This window comes from Talpa occidentalis, unplaced genomic scaffold, assembly GCF_014898055.3.
Source record: "Talpa occidentalis isolate TD23 unplaced genomic scaffold, MPIMG_talOcc4v2.1 talOcc4.5, whole genome shotgun sequence".
NCBI classification, from domain to species: Eukaryota; Metazoa; Chordata; class Mammalia; order Eulipotyphla; family Talpidae; genus Talpa; species Talpa occidentalis.
Window position 1 is genome coordinate 88,420,782 of NW_023604861.1, and position 14,918 is coordinate 88,435,699.

General features: G+C 35.7%; 1 long non-coding RNA gene across 1 annotated transcript; it reads right to left on the reverse strand.

Moving 5' to 3' along the window:
- Nucleotides 1-4,789: 4,789 nt before the first annotated feature.
- Nucleotides 4,790-14,581, reverse strand: LOC119259872 (uncharacterized). Its single transcript, XR_005128597.2, has 3 exons — nt 14,315-14,581; nt 13,801-13,988; nt 4,790-4,930 (listed from the first exon to the last, which is right to left on the reverse strand). It is a non-coding gene; the product is annotated as an uncharacterized LOC119259872 (long non-coding RNA).
- Between the last annotated feature and the right edge of the window lie 337 nt (nt 14,582-14,918).

Sequence of the window (14,918 nt, forward strand, 5' to 3'; positions counted from 1 at the left end):
TTCCTCATACAATTACAACCCCCTTATTTTGCCCCCAATCCCTCCCCTCCCCGTCCCCCACCCCCCATAGAGTGACTCTGGTTCATAGTTATTTGTTGATTTTGATTTTCACTTTCTTACACTTATTCATTTTCCTGGTCCCTTATTTAAGTTTTCTAGATTCCTGCTATGAGTGAGGCCATCTGGTATTTTTCTTTTTCTTTCTGGCTTATTTCGCTGAGCATGATCCCTTCCAGCACCATCCATGTTGCTGCAAATTGCATGTGTTTATCTTTTTTGAATGCTGAGTAATAGTCCATGGTGTATATGTACCACATCTTCTTGATCCAGTCATCTATTTTTGGGCATTTGGGTTGTTTCCAAAGCTTAGCTATTGTAAATAGTGCTGCTATAAACATAGGGGTGCAGGTGCTCTTTGGAATTGGTGTTTCTGTGTCCTTGGGTAAATACCTAGGAGTGGAATTGCTGCATCATATGGAAGCTCTATGTTTAGTAGGTCCAGAAATCTCCACACAGCTCTCCATAGTGGTTGGACCAGTTTGCACTCCCACTAACAGTGCAGGAGAGTTCCTTTTTCTCCACATCCTTACCAACATTTGTTGTTGCTAGTTTTTTTAATATGTGCCATTCTCACTGGTGTAAGATGGTATCTCATGGTAGTTTTGATTTGCATTTCCCTGATTACAAGTGATGTTGAACATTTTTTCATATGCCCGTTGGCCATTTGCATTTCCTCTTCAGAGAAGTTTCTTCTTTTTAGCTCTTCTGCCCATTTTTTGACAGGATTATTTTCTTTGTTGTTGTTGAGTCTCATCATCAGCTCTTTGCAGATTTTTGTGATCAGTCCTTTATTGTTAGTGTTGGGTGCAAAAATGTTCTCCCAGTCGGTGGGGTTTCTCTTTGTTTTTGTTATTGTCTCTTTTGCTGTGCAGAAGCTCTTTAATTTGATGTATTCCTAGCTGTTTATCTTTGCCTTCACTATCACTGCTTTGGGTGATGTGTCTGTAAAGATGTCTTTAATGTGCATATCATGTAGTGTTTCGCCTATATTTCCTTCTATGTATTTTATGTAAACCTAAAATAATTTAACCTAGAATTAGAGGTAGCTTATATTAAGTATGTGCATTTATTGTAAAAAATCTAGACCTATATATTTTCACAGGAATTTATAGACCAAACAGATTGAATTTAAACACAAAAGGTGACTGGAGAAGTTTTTCCTAAGAGTGATATTAAAAGGATCTTGGAGAGAATAAGACCACCCTACATATTTAAGACAGGTTTACATCTGTCCTCAAGATTTACATTAAATGTCATTTTATGAACTCATCTCTCAAACTAAAATCACTTTCTCACCCTTATGAACATTCACATCATCTTATATTTTTCTATTGGTCAGGTTAAATTTGCATTTTCTTTTAAAACCATTAATATCTTTTATACCTAAGAGACTGCCAGATATTTAAATAGCAAAATCACAAACTGTCATAGTTGGTGGTCTTTAGTTATAAAAAGGAAGTGACAGAACTATAGAGAACTTTATTATACAGACCTCAATCTAGTCTCTATTATCAGTTTGATTTCTATCACCTTACAACACTCCAAGTATTAATCTCTCTCTCTGGTTGGAAATTTGGCAGTAAGCTTTTTTCCCCCCAGAGCACTCTTACAAATAATACATGTTCTCCATATTTCAAAGTGCATAAATCTGTAAGGAGATAATAAAAATATTTGAAACTGGAGATATAAAACTAATGACAACCTTTCATCTCATATTTGAATCTTGAGCAAATGCAGAATGACAGACTGCAATTAATATATCAGTTTAGATGCAGAAGGTTTAGCATCTAACATAGATTAATGTGAACTTTCCAACGTCAATAGATCATCCACATCTAAGATAATTAAATAAGAAGATTCAGACCAGAATTTCCTTTACCTTGTGTGGGCACTGTGGCAATTAGATAGGTACAAAGTTGCGCATTGCTGTATTGTAAATATATATTGTTATAAGTATGTTATGTCTGTTTCAATCTATGGTACATTATAATCATCTTTATAAATATTTGGTTGAATTTATTAGGTATTCATGAAAGAGTCCACTTTCAGTTTCAATCAGCTGAAAAGAAGTACTCAGATAAGCTTGATTCAATATACACCAAGAATTTGGTCTGCAGGTCAAGCTAGGTGTTGCCAACTTTAGAAAATTTCCTTCACAATGTCAGTCCTTCTATAATTGTTTCCCAAATTAGACTTGCAAAAATAATGTATGCACTTTTATGTACCCAAAGTAGGTGGATATATGAACACATACACAAAAATACATATTCTGGACACAATGAGAAAATATAAGAAAAATTTAAAGAATGTGCACTACAAAAAATTTACTACACATACCTCTCTAACAAGAAATGAACGCACCACCATTCCACATTAAATCTGATGGGCACCAGACTTTTAAAGTTCATCAAGTGCACAAATGGTTCTTAGAAGTGAAAAACCAAGTCAGTCCAATTTTGTGTAAATAAGGATTATGTGTGAATAACTCTCTGCATGAAGGAATTCCATGGTAGCTAGAAATGAAAAGCAGGTTTTGTTTACAAGTCTGCAAGATAGAGAGGAAGTCAGTCTATTTTATCTGAAATAAAATAGAAATATCTTTACCCATGTTAAGTGTTAAGTCTGAAATAATAAAAAATGACATCTTCTTATAAGTTATAAGTGAACTGGAGTAAAAATGATACCAGTTAAAATTACAGGGAAGATGTGAAACTATAGCAATATCTGAAATAAGTCCATATAATACAGAAAGGATGACAATATTATCTTAAACATAAATTAATGCATTCCTCTCTGCAATATAGATATGAAGTATTACAGAAGAGTTCATTTCATGCAGTTTTTGACTCTTCCACTTAGAGGACTTAAAATCATGCTTTTTTTTTAAAAAAAAAAAGGTATTTGGAAGTTGATCTGTGTGGAAGAGATTTATGAAACCTGAAACTAACTTTAATAAAGTAACAGAAACTTTTTTTATTAGCTTCTGCGAACTGAGATTAGATGTTCTTGGAAGGGTACATCTACATTTGAGGAAAAGAAATATGATGGAAGCTCATCCGAGCAAAATATTGGCAGGCAGGGGCCCAATGTGAAGCAGGGCAAGGGTGAAATTTATTGTGATCCCGAGAGCCAAGAAACTAAGAATAATTGTTATCATAGGACAGGGCAGAATCATATCATCTTCTGCACTGTGCTTCCTCCTCAAGCATTCTGAAAACTGAGTTAAGGCTGGTTTTCTGTAAGAGCCATGCATAACAGGGCTTGGTGGCCAAATAAAGGGTGAACTGTACTCAAGCTCAGAGATCAACGTCTGAAGACAAGACAGCAGCTTCATGAATAAAGACGAAAGAGCAGGGAACATCATCTTAAAATGTCTCAGAGCAGGATGCACTGAGATTCTCCCTAAATTTTTTGGAAAAATTACAGAGGGACTTTGAATTTCTTTTAATAAAGGAAAAGCAAGAATGGTATTAATTATTGTGCTATACATGGAAAACTAAGTCCCCCTTGTGGGGATGTTAAAGATCACTCCAGCACACAGCTGCAGAAATTACATTACATAAGATTTGTGAAAGGGCATGTTACTCTTACAGGTGCTAGAGCGATGTGAGCAGCACATTGGGAGAGTGATACAAAAAGAAAGTCACAGCAGTCAGGGAAAGAGCAAAACAAGGGCCGATGGGCAAATCCCTTCATTGAGGGACTAGAAGAGAGTAATCTGTGCACATAGCAGGCACTGTTGATGGATGACTTCAGTGTCACTAGGTCAATATGGAAAGACAAAAGGAGTAAAATGCAGAAATTACCAAGAGGCGGCTTGTTAAACACAAATTAGAATGGGTATCCAGAAATGGGCAATAAGTAGGCAAAAATTCAAACAAGGAGGGAGGGTGCTGGTACTTTGGGAGTCACTGAGGTAACAAATACCAAGTTGACAATATAATTACAAAATGAAATGTAAAATGTTTATTAAACATTTGCTACATACAAGGCACCACTGAAGTGCTTTACTTGTAGGAGTTCCCTTAATATCACAACACTACTATGAGGTAACACTCTTTTATCTCCACTTTATCAAAGAGGAAACTCAGCAGGTAGAGGTCCTCTTCTCTTCATCATTAATTGTCAAACTGATCAGATGGGGATTTTGTTAAAATAAATGATCAGCCCCAGAATTCTCAAGACATATGGCAACAACCTGTGTTAGATATGAGGTACTTCTGGTTGTGGAGAGGACCAAAAACAGTCCTCAGAGAAAAGAGAATTCAAATAAAAAGTTTTGATAAAGTCCTGGAGGCTGACTGTTGAATTATCTATGAAGCACAAAGTTAAGAAGAAGAAGCACAAAGAAGCACAAAAGAAGAAGCACAAAGTTAACTTACTTTAGAATATAGGTCATGAAAGAAAATAGAGGACTAAATGGTAAAGAGTCAACTCTTGTTGCTTGCTGATTGCACAGTTGGCTGGTTTGAATTATTTTCAAATTTTGAAGAAACATATTTTTTAAAGGAGAAAGAAAGAAGTAAAAACAAATGACTGAAAAGTCTGGCAAAGAATGTGTAATTGATGAAGCAATTTCCCTGAAGAGGTAATAAGAGGTAGGGTCAAGAGAGTAGGCAGAAAATTTAGCCTTAGAGAGAGAAAGATTATATTAACTGGGGGATACTTTTGAAGTGGAGAGGGAAATGACTGCAATGGTAAATAAGGAAGATTCAGGATAAATCTTGTTTCAGTGAGAATTTATTGAACACATAACTTTGTTCTTAGCATTGCTGGCACTGTACAAGTTGCAAGGAGTACTTCAGAGAAATCGAAGATGCTTTATGCCCTTAAATTATTTTCCAGTTATAATTTTCAATCTAGTGGAGAGCTGAAATGGTAGAGATGAGAGAAGTTATAGTCATTCAGACAAGATCATAATTCTGTTTCAGTTATTTGCTTTTGTACATGCAAGAAAAGGAAAATAGTTCCAAAAATAAATGTCTTAATGGAAACATAGACTTTAAAAAAGCCTAACAGGGAGAAATAGCTTTGTATTTGCTGTTACTTATACCTTATTTCTCATAAACTCAGGGAATAGATGACAAGACTCTTTGAGATAAATAGCATTTTTTCCTTTCAAATCAAAATTCTACCTTTAGGAAATGATAATAAAAAGTAATAATAATATTATGTAATATACTAATTAATCTTTTCTGATAGCCTGGCAAAGATAATAATGATCAAGGTGTTTCTTTTTCTAGATTTTTAATAGTGAGGTTTATATTATAATTACAGAAACTCAAAGCAATGTGCAAATGTTGGCATTTTTCTAAATTAATGATGTAGCATGCTCTATAAGAAATAATGTAATTATAAATGCTATTTCTAAAAGAAATGACTAAAGCATATTTGTGGTGTTTTATCATGGACTTTAGGCCTACTACTACTGTATTTTAAATTTAGGTATAGTAACTGCAACACTTACTTGAAGCCACCAGATGTCACTGTTTTAGACATGATACCTCATTGCTCTTGATATGACATAACTTTTAAGGAATAATTAAACACTCCAGTAAAATTATTTGAGGAAGAAAAAAATCATATTTATCTGATTATCTCAATTTTAATAGATTTATAATCGTGGATTCCCACCTCAATTTTTGCCATTGTCTTAAAGGTCACTTATAATCACTAGTCCATAGTAAATAATTTTAAAACATAAGAATATTAGAGTTGGAAAGAAACCTTAGAGGCCACCTAGTTCAAGCCATTCTGTTCCAGATGGTAAAAATAAAAGGAGAGAAATGAGAGGAGGGAGTGGAAAGAGCACCATCATTTCTTAAGCTGCATTTGAATTTCACGCAGTGTTACTTCTGCAACGTTTTATTTGTTATAAGTGAGTCACTAAAGCTAAGGCATAGTTGAGGGAAGGGAGATTAGACTCTATCCTTTGTCAAAGGAGTGTCAAATAATTTTCAAATAACATCACAGTTTACCTCCAGTTACATGTCTCCCACATGAAATATATACTTACTTCTTCTTAAAATTGCTCTTTCAAACTGAATTTTTGAAATACCAGGATCAGATTCAAGATACCAGATCTCAATTAAATCAGAACTACAGCATCACTGGTGCTCTCTCTCAAATATAGCTTGTCAAGACTATTTCTTCTAAGCTCAAAGTCCTGTGAGCTAAAGAAACATGTCATCTGCACTGCTCACACTCAACATGCAATGATAGGATAGACATGTTAACTGCTGTAGGAAATTCTGATCCAAAAGGGGAAAAATGGGGGGCCCTTCCTGAGAGCACAGGGGCTAAGGACACAGTGCTATCAAGCTATCGCCAGCTACTGCAATATGAGTTCAATCCCAGGTCAAGGAGCTGACCCAACGGCCCAGTAGACCTCTCCAGTCTTGCCTGCTGCTCTCCTCATCATTGTATTTCAGTCAGTCTGTCTGTTCTGTTCCCCACTCTGTCTCTGGAGAATCCTCTCACCCCCCCACACCTCTGACCTACATCCCACTTCTTGTATACATAAATAAATAAATCTTTTTTAAAAAGGGGGAGAATGGTGTGCATACAAAGTCACTGGTCCAAAGTATTTCTGAAATTCAGCCAAGCTTGTGTTTCTAATTTCTCGATTTACAGTTCAGTATTACTGCCTGGGATTGTTTCTACATGGCTCTTGACTCGAACCTTCTAGTCTAGGTTCTTGGTTTTGCTTTTTAAACTATTCATCATTTTCTATTAAAAAAAAATACAAAATACTTTTTGCAGCTGTGTTGTTTTCTGAACCGGCCACCAAAGTTTTGGAATCCATAGCACTCTTTAATTTTGTACTATCTCTGTCCCTTAAGTCTAAACTAATATTTTCTTTTAAAAGTCTATAGGTTCATTGTATTTAGAAGCCCCATCACTAGACAAAAAGGCACACAGATATCTTTGAGATAAGCCCTTCTTGACCTTGGACTTCCTGTACAATTAATGAGAGCCAAAACATTCATAAATTTTATGTTCAACTGAAGGATCTATAAGTCACCTTAAAATTCCCTCAAGAAGATTTTTTTCCCTGACTGTAGCGTCCTTCACCAGTATCACTTTATATATCTCTCAGGTTTTAACAAAGGACCTTATAGTTCCACCTAATCTTGATGTTTGTTCTGTAGTCCCTTCTTCATGAGGAAATCTTGGAGAGACCGAAAATGGGAAGACCCTGACTTCTTTGTGCTTTTTTATAAAAATATTTATTTTATTTATTCATGCAAACAGGAGCTGGGGTTTAGGCCAGAGGTGTAGAGGGAGGGGTGTGAGAGGATTCACCAGAGACAGAGTGGGGAGCAGAACAGGCAGATCTACTGAAATACACTGCTGAGGGGAGCCGTGGGCAAGACAGGAGAGGTCTGCTGCACCATGTGGTTTATTTTCTTGGCCGGGGATCGAACTCATCTTGCAATGGCTGGGGATCGCTTGCTAGCTCTGTGTCTTTAACCCCTGACTTCTTTGTATTTGATAGTTCCTCTTTTAGTTTAGCTTCTCTGAAACATAACAATAGTATTTCATAGACTAGGCAGCACTTTTAACACTGTCTAGAAATTTCTTTTGCTAAACCATTTAGTTTTTTGGTTCCATGGCAATACTGATAAAGGCGTTGCTAAATAGCAGCATAGTAAAGATAACTTTCTGCATAATGAGGATAACTTTCCTCTGACTTCCATAACTATTTTTTTTATATCCATTTAATTCTTGCCTCTAATAGTCTCCTTAGGAGAATCATGTTCTCATTAGCAGCTCCTTCTTCACCCTTTCCACAACACCATTATGCCACCCCATCACATGGCCACTGTCACATTTTTAATATAAGAGCAATATCCAAATATTTATACAAAATTCCAGTCTAGTTTCTGTGGCTGAATAACAAATTATTCCAAAAGTCTGTGGCATAAAAACACCAAATAATACTATAATCTTACAGTTGTGTGGGGAGTCAGGGATTTGGACAGGGCAGAGTAGGGGCACTTTGTCTCATTCAACGTGTATTAAATTATTTTTAAAAATGGGGAACCTTGATCATGTGAAGCCTTGTTCATTCACAGGGCTGATGGGTGAGCTGTAAAGATCTGGATATCTGATGCTTGGAGCAGCTGAAGTCCTCTTGAACTTTTTTTTTTTTTTTATCTTTATGTAGCTTCTACATACAGCTTTTCCAAGAAGATGGCTTTAGGATAAACATGTATCTTACATGGTAGTTCAGAATTCTAAAACTTCAGAGAGAAAGAGAAACAGAGGCAAAGAAGGAAAAATGAGAGGCTGAACTGGTGTTTCCCTCATGATATAGCCTCCGAAGGCCCTGCAGCATTGATTCCTCCAAATGCTGTTATCAGTGAGCAACCAAATCTGGCATGTTTTTAAAGGGACACAAATCACACTCCACCTTTTGTGAGAAGGTGTCAAATAATTTCTGTACATGTTTAAAAGCACCACATGTAGATGTGCAAATAAATAATAAGAAATCTTGAGAATGTCTTGAAAACCTAGACTCAGTTTGCCAAAGAGAAAATACATTATTTGATGCTGCTAACTAGGAATTGATCCAGATAGCAGTGCATAGAAAGAAAATAATGAAAAAAATGACAGAATTTTTTTTTAAAAAAAGGAGAGGATTAATAAAATTTAAATACATGCTGGGTAGGTATTTCACAAAAGGAGGCTAGAGATAATAGCAGAAAAATTATTCAAAGATATAATAAGAATTGATCTGAATTGATGAAAACTATTTCTATAGATAGATAGCTCATAATTGCCAACAAACATATAAATCCAGACTTAGATAGGCTGTAAAACATCAGCGTATCAATGATAAAGAGAACACATTAAAACTACCTCAAGAAACAGAAAGAAATGGAATTAGACTGATTGCAGAATAATCACAGAATAATGGCAGAATAAGCAACTCCAGATGTAAGAAGAAAATGGAGCAATATCTTCAGAGTGTTGAGGGAAATTAAGTATTTCTGTGAATTCTATATTCAGCCAACTGTATTAATCAAGAGATATATTTTCAGATAGTAAAAAAAAAAAATCTAACAAAGTGTATAACCCACAAAACCTTGATGAAATATTTAGTGTAGAATATATTTATAGATAAGATGAAAGCAGAAAAACTGAAAAACTAGAAACTACATGTGACAAAAATTTCAATATGAAATGGCATATCTACTTAATGACTACAGAAATGCATTCTGTGCTTAAAAAGTTGAAATCTCAATTTTATACAATAATAAGAAGATCATAGGATGGAAAGTTCACTGAATAAAGAAGGTATTTTCTTTTTATAACAGGAAAAAAAGTACACAAATTTAATTTGAAAATATTTTAATTTTCATATGTACAGAGGCCCTCATAGAAAAGAAGTGGGGATCCCAAAACTGCAATCAGACCTGGGGGCTAGACATCATTTTAATAGTGATAAATTGTGGGAAAATGACAAGAGCAAAGCAGGCAGGGTTCGGTCTTCTAGGGGTAGCAAATTTTGGAAAGGTTAATATAATGGGGAAGCAAATAGTAGATAAGAGTTATTCTAGTAGCGTTCATTTGTGTAGACATGTTAGTGCAAGACCTGCATACCCAAACATACTCAGAACTCCAGCTGCGACTGCAAGACCTGCCTTCCCACCAGAGGCACACATGCAAGGCCCTAGCCGCCAGGCTCCACATGGGCACCATAATGCAGCCACCACTTCTAGTAATCCAACTACCCCAGTTAGCCTTCTTCAGTCTAGCTAGCTAGCTGAGGATCATGCCTCCAGACACTAGCCACCCTGGTCACTTCTTGCACTCCTGTTGGCACTCTGTCCTTCTGCTTGGCCCTACGAATACTAAAACAGCAGGCAGCCAAGACACACGAGCATATGTTCAACAGCAACTTCAGGGTGCCACACACTGAGGCTGGACCCGGCTGAGCACACGTTAGTATAGGGCCCAAGCCAAACCCAACCAAGATGCCATTGCCTGCCAAGATTGGAAACCTTAGTCACAGGGCTACCTGCACACAGCAGTCAAGTAGATGCAGCCCATAGAGGGAACACACCTTCAGCAATCAACTAGGAAAAACAGAAAAGTGTGCTTCAGGATGCCAGGAGACATCACCTACATAAGACTAAACATTCTGCTAGAACGTAGTAACCTAAAATATGGAAGAACAGAGAACTAGGTAAAATCGGGAAACAGAAGACTGTGGCCCAAATGAAAGAAAACTCCAAAAAAAGGAATGGAAAGAAACAGAAACAGATAAGAAAAGCACCAAAGGAAAAAGTCAAAGTAATGCTTATAATGATGCTCACTGAGCTTGGGAGAAGAGTAGATGAATAATTATAATTAAGGAAAATCTAACAAGAAGTCACAGAGCTGGAATATACAATAACAGAACTAAAAAATGCAAAAGAGGGGTCCAACAGTAGACTGGATAAAGCAGAGGAATAAATAAGTGAGTTGGAAGACAAAGAAAGTTTCCCAAACAGACAGAAAAATGCAAAAATAATTTAAAAAAAAATGAAAATTCCTTAAGAGAGTCTGGGACAATATCAAGAGAAACAGCACCAAAACCATCAATCTACATGTACTACAACTGGGGTATCAGTGGTCCCCTGTTGGAAATGTGTTGGTGTGTCCTGGCTGCCTGCTCTTTTAGTAATGGAGCCAGAAGAAGTCCAAGATGTCGCCAGTGGGGAGGCACGGCCTGCAGCTAGCTAGCTAGACTGTGGGAGGTGAACTGGAGTAGCTGGATTACTAGAAGTAGTGGCTGCAGTATGGTGCCCATGTGGAGCCTGGTGGCTAGGGCCTTGCAGAAACAAATTCAGGTTATAGGGGCTCTAGAAGAAGAAGTGTGGGAAAAGGCCAGAAAAGAAAATTTAAGGGAATAATCACTGAAAACTAGAAGAGGAAGCAGACATTTTGATACAAGCAACCCAGAGATTTCCAAATGATATACACCCAAATAGATCCACACCAAGACACATTATAATTAAAATTAAAGACAAAGAACACATACAGCTCATCAAAAGCCACCATTAGATGCAATATAACATTCCACAATGTTGGAAATATTCTATAGCTATGCTCACAAATACAGTGCCTACCAGCAATATGTAGTGTATAGCTGGCAGTTGAGCACTTGAAATGTGGCAAGTGAGAATGACAAATGGAATTATAATTTAATTTAATAGTAATTAATTTATATTTAGAGAGCCATATGTGGCTGGTGGGATGCATACAGGATAGTAAAGGTATAGGGTGCCATTGATGGTCAAGGAAGAGGGAAAGAATGTGGCAAATCAGAGACCAGCTCTTGAAGCTCCTGTTGGATCATTACAATGTCACTTCCACATATATCCATACGGAAACTTAAAATCACTATAATTTTTAAATTTCTTTTTATAAACTCTGAATCAAGAATTAAAAATGCTAATATCTCTTCATTTTGGATGCAGGTATTTGTTTACAATATCATGTAACATAAACACTTAATTTTTAAATATTTGAATTGATAATATATATAAAAAAACTTTGCTACTATTGGTCCTGATTTCTGCCTCATTGATTTAATTGACCCTGTTGTGAAATTCTTTTGGTATAAAAATTATATTCATTTCCATACATACCACCACAATCTCCTTTTCTTCCTCTTTCCTCACAAAGGATCCCATTTATGTTTTAGGGATATTTTTTTATTTCAGTCACCAATTACCTTGTGATAATCTTCAGGTTTCTACTCTTGTACATGTCTTCATAATTTTTTTTTTAGGAAGATCTTATATATACAGCTCTTTGATTATAACCCATGTAGCTCCCAAATATATTGCTATCTTTCAGCTAGTTTCTGAGTTATCAGTATGTCCAACTGACTGTTAAAATCCTCTATAAGGGATTTCCAATTGCATTTATTTCTTAGTATATCCTCTCAGTACATGACATCACCATCCATCAGGAAACACAAACCAGAAAATTCAAAACCATCTCTGAAAATCCTTCTTATTCATTCTTTGACAGTTAATGAACAAGTTCTGCCAGATGTATGACACCCCTATGTAGCTAGCTGAGATTTTAGTTTGATTTTTCTGCCACTTACCTTTGAAAATCTTGAGGTAAGGGCTATTTTATTTTTTTTCTTTGCCCTAATGCTTGTGAGATGATTTGACATATGATGGTGTTTGCATAATTAATTTTTTTTTGGAATTAGAGCCATAGGGTAGAAGTTGTTTACTTCTTAAAGGTGAATTTAATGATCATGACCCAATTTTCATAGAATCATAAAGGTCCAATTTTTTAGCTACCAATTTAGATTCAACATTCCTTTAGATGTTATTCTCTTTCTCTACCCCACACCTAATCTAACAAATGTTTTATTTTTCATAGCTTTTTTTTGTTCTTTTTATTTTTAGTTTCAGATGTGACAGATTTTGAAATGACAAGCATCTCAGAGTTCTAATAAGCTTTTTGTGGTCCATTAAATAGAACTAAAACCTTTATTATATTTTTGCTCTGCTCTCAGTCCTTCTGGACTTCAGTATATATTCATTATGACAATACAGTGATATTTCTCAAGTGAATGCAAAGGCCCTTTTACTTAAAAAAAAAAAGAGAAAACAAACCATTAAATGTGTGCTTTTTTTGTGTTTTTACCCTGACTTTAAAATGACTTTCTTGAGTTGGTGTAAGTTTTTTTAAAAGGATTGGCTAAGACAGTCTTTCTTGACAACTTAATTGGATGACACAGGTTCCTTCCATTTTTTTGAAGCTGAGTTTGAAAATTGACTAGTGTAAGATGACTGTTGTTTGCATATACATCAACAACTTCTTCCAACATTTAGTATAGTATACTGAGGGCTTCCAAATCTATCTCCCATACCTCTTCACTTTACTGCTTAACTTTACTATCTCCACCTATAGATATGGCTTCATTTAAATAATAGTCTACATGTTTGAAATCCTATTCTTCCATATTGTTGTTTCAGATTCCACATAAAGATGATTAATTCAAACATAAATAAAGGACATCAATTCCACCTATAATTCTGAATTTATCAAAGAGAAAAAGGCATGTAATTTGGGAAGCCTGATAATGAAGTGAATGAATTCTGTATCTACGTATTTTGAGAGATATGAGAAGTGATTCACATGATTTAGTAAAGCCTCAAGTGATACTACTGTCTCCAGAACACCTCTTTTATATCAATAACATGTAATGTGCAAAATAAGTATACCAGAAAGAGTTATGATCTAACTCCAACAGATAGACAAAGATAGCCAAACAATGTATTGCATTATTTTTCTACAAATACGACTGAATTAAAGCTACCTATCTATGAGTTAGGAACAGAAAGCAGCAGTGACTTTACAAATCTTGAGCAGTTATAGAGTGGAAAGAAAATTGTACTTGGAATCATAAGACATAAATCGCCTCTGCTTTGGCACTTAGTTGTGTACACATTGAATAAATCCTCCTGAAGTTTAGTTTCCTCACCTAAATGACAGTGTACTTAGAATACCTGTTTTGCATTTTGCACTGAGTTGCTGGGAAGGTCAAGTAATAGAACACTAATAAAAATGTTTTTTAAAGATACAGAGTAGAACAGTGTAAAGGGATGAGTGGTCTGGACTCAACTTCCCTGATTTCACAAACTGATTCAATTTGTGATGGGGTCACCTGTGTGACATATCCTCTTTAGAGACAAGATCTTCGCAAGCAAATATACCTACCTCAAAGAACTACTGATGCCATAGATTAAAATGTATCAGCAGGTTGTCACTTTGAGTATAGGCCTCCAATATTCTTTTTTATATATTTTTTTGTATTTGGTGGTTCATCGTGAGTCAGGTTTGGAAATTGATGTATGTGGCAGACGGAGAGTCCCAAACATGGCCCATCCTAGCATCATGGAGTATCTCTGTAGAGTCAAAAAAAACAAGTATTTTTTTTTGCTCTGGGGTGTGTGTGTATTTGCCAACCTCAAATATCATTCAGGAGGAGACAGTTTTGAAATAGAATTTGTATATTCTTAAATTCCCTAGACAAAGTTACTACTAATAGCTTCCATTAAAAATAGCTCACTAATTAGAGTCCCAGCATCTCTAATACATTGGACATGCATTTACCCTACTGGAAACTCTCTTCCATTTAAACACTGTTTGTTCCCTGACCAATTACTATTCATCCTTGAATATTCCAATTGAATGAGATTTTCATACATGAAACATACTGTTGTCAGGATACCTCTTTTATAGCTGTGTTACAAGGTTTCAGGGTGGAAGTGTCCAATAATGCTTATCCTACTTTCTTCTCCATTTCCATCTACACCACAGACAGCTATCTTCAAACATAAAGGAACGTCCAAGTGGTAGACATCATTTAAATGGTGAAAAAAATGCACAAGGGGCCTGATTTCCACAGATCTATTAAACCACCCTATTCTCCAGCCTGAAGTTTTTGAGAAAGAAAAATAAACTACTTTTAATACATGTAATTCTGTCAATAGAGTTGTCTTGGTTCATTGTATCTCCACATTCTATATTCCACATTCTATATTCCCAAGCTGACATATCTCTCTTTAGAGAAATCCCATTGTTCCCACCCCTATTTCCCGCTCCCTCAAGTACTGTCAATTCTGCAGTTCTGTATCTAGGGTTTGCTTTGGTTTAGTTTTGTCAGTTCATTAGTTTTGTTTCTCTATATTTCTCATTTGAGTGAAATCATCCTAGACCCTATTTTCTCTGGCATATAAAACCACATAACTGCCAAAAAAAAAAAAAACAAACGAGTGATTTTTTTCAGACCCTGAATGTTTGAAAAGCTCTAATTCTATGTTACATTTCTGTGA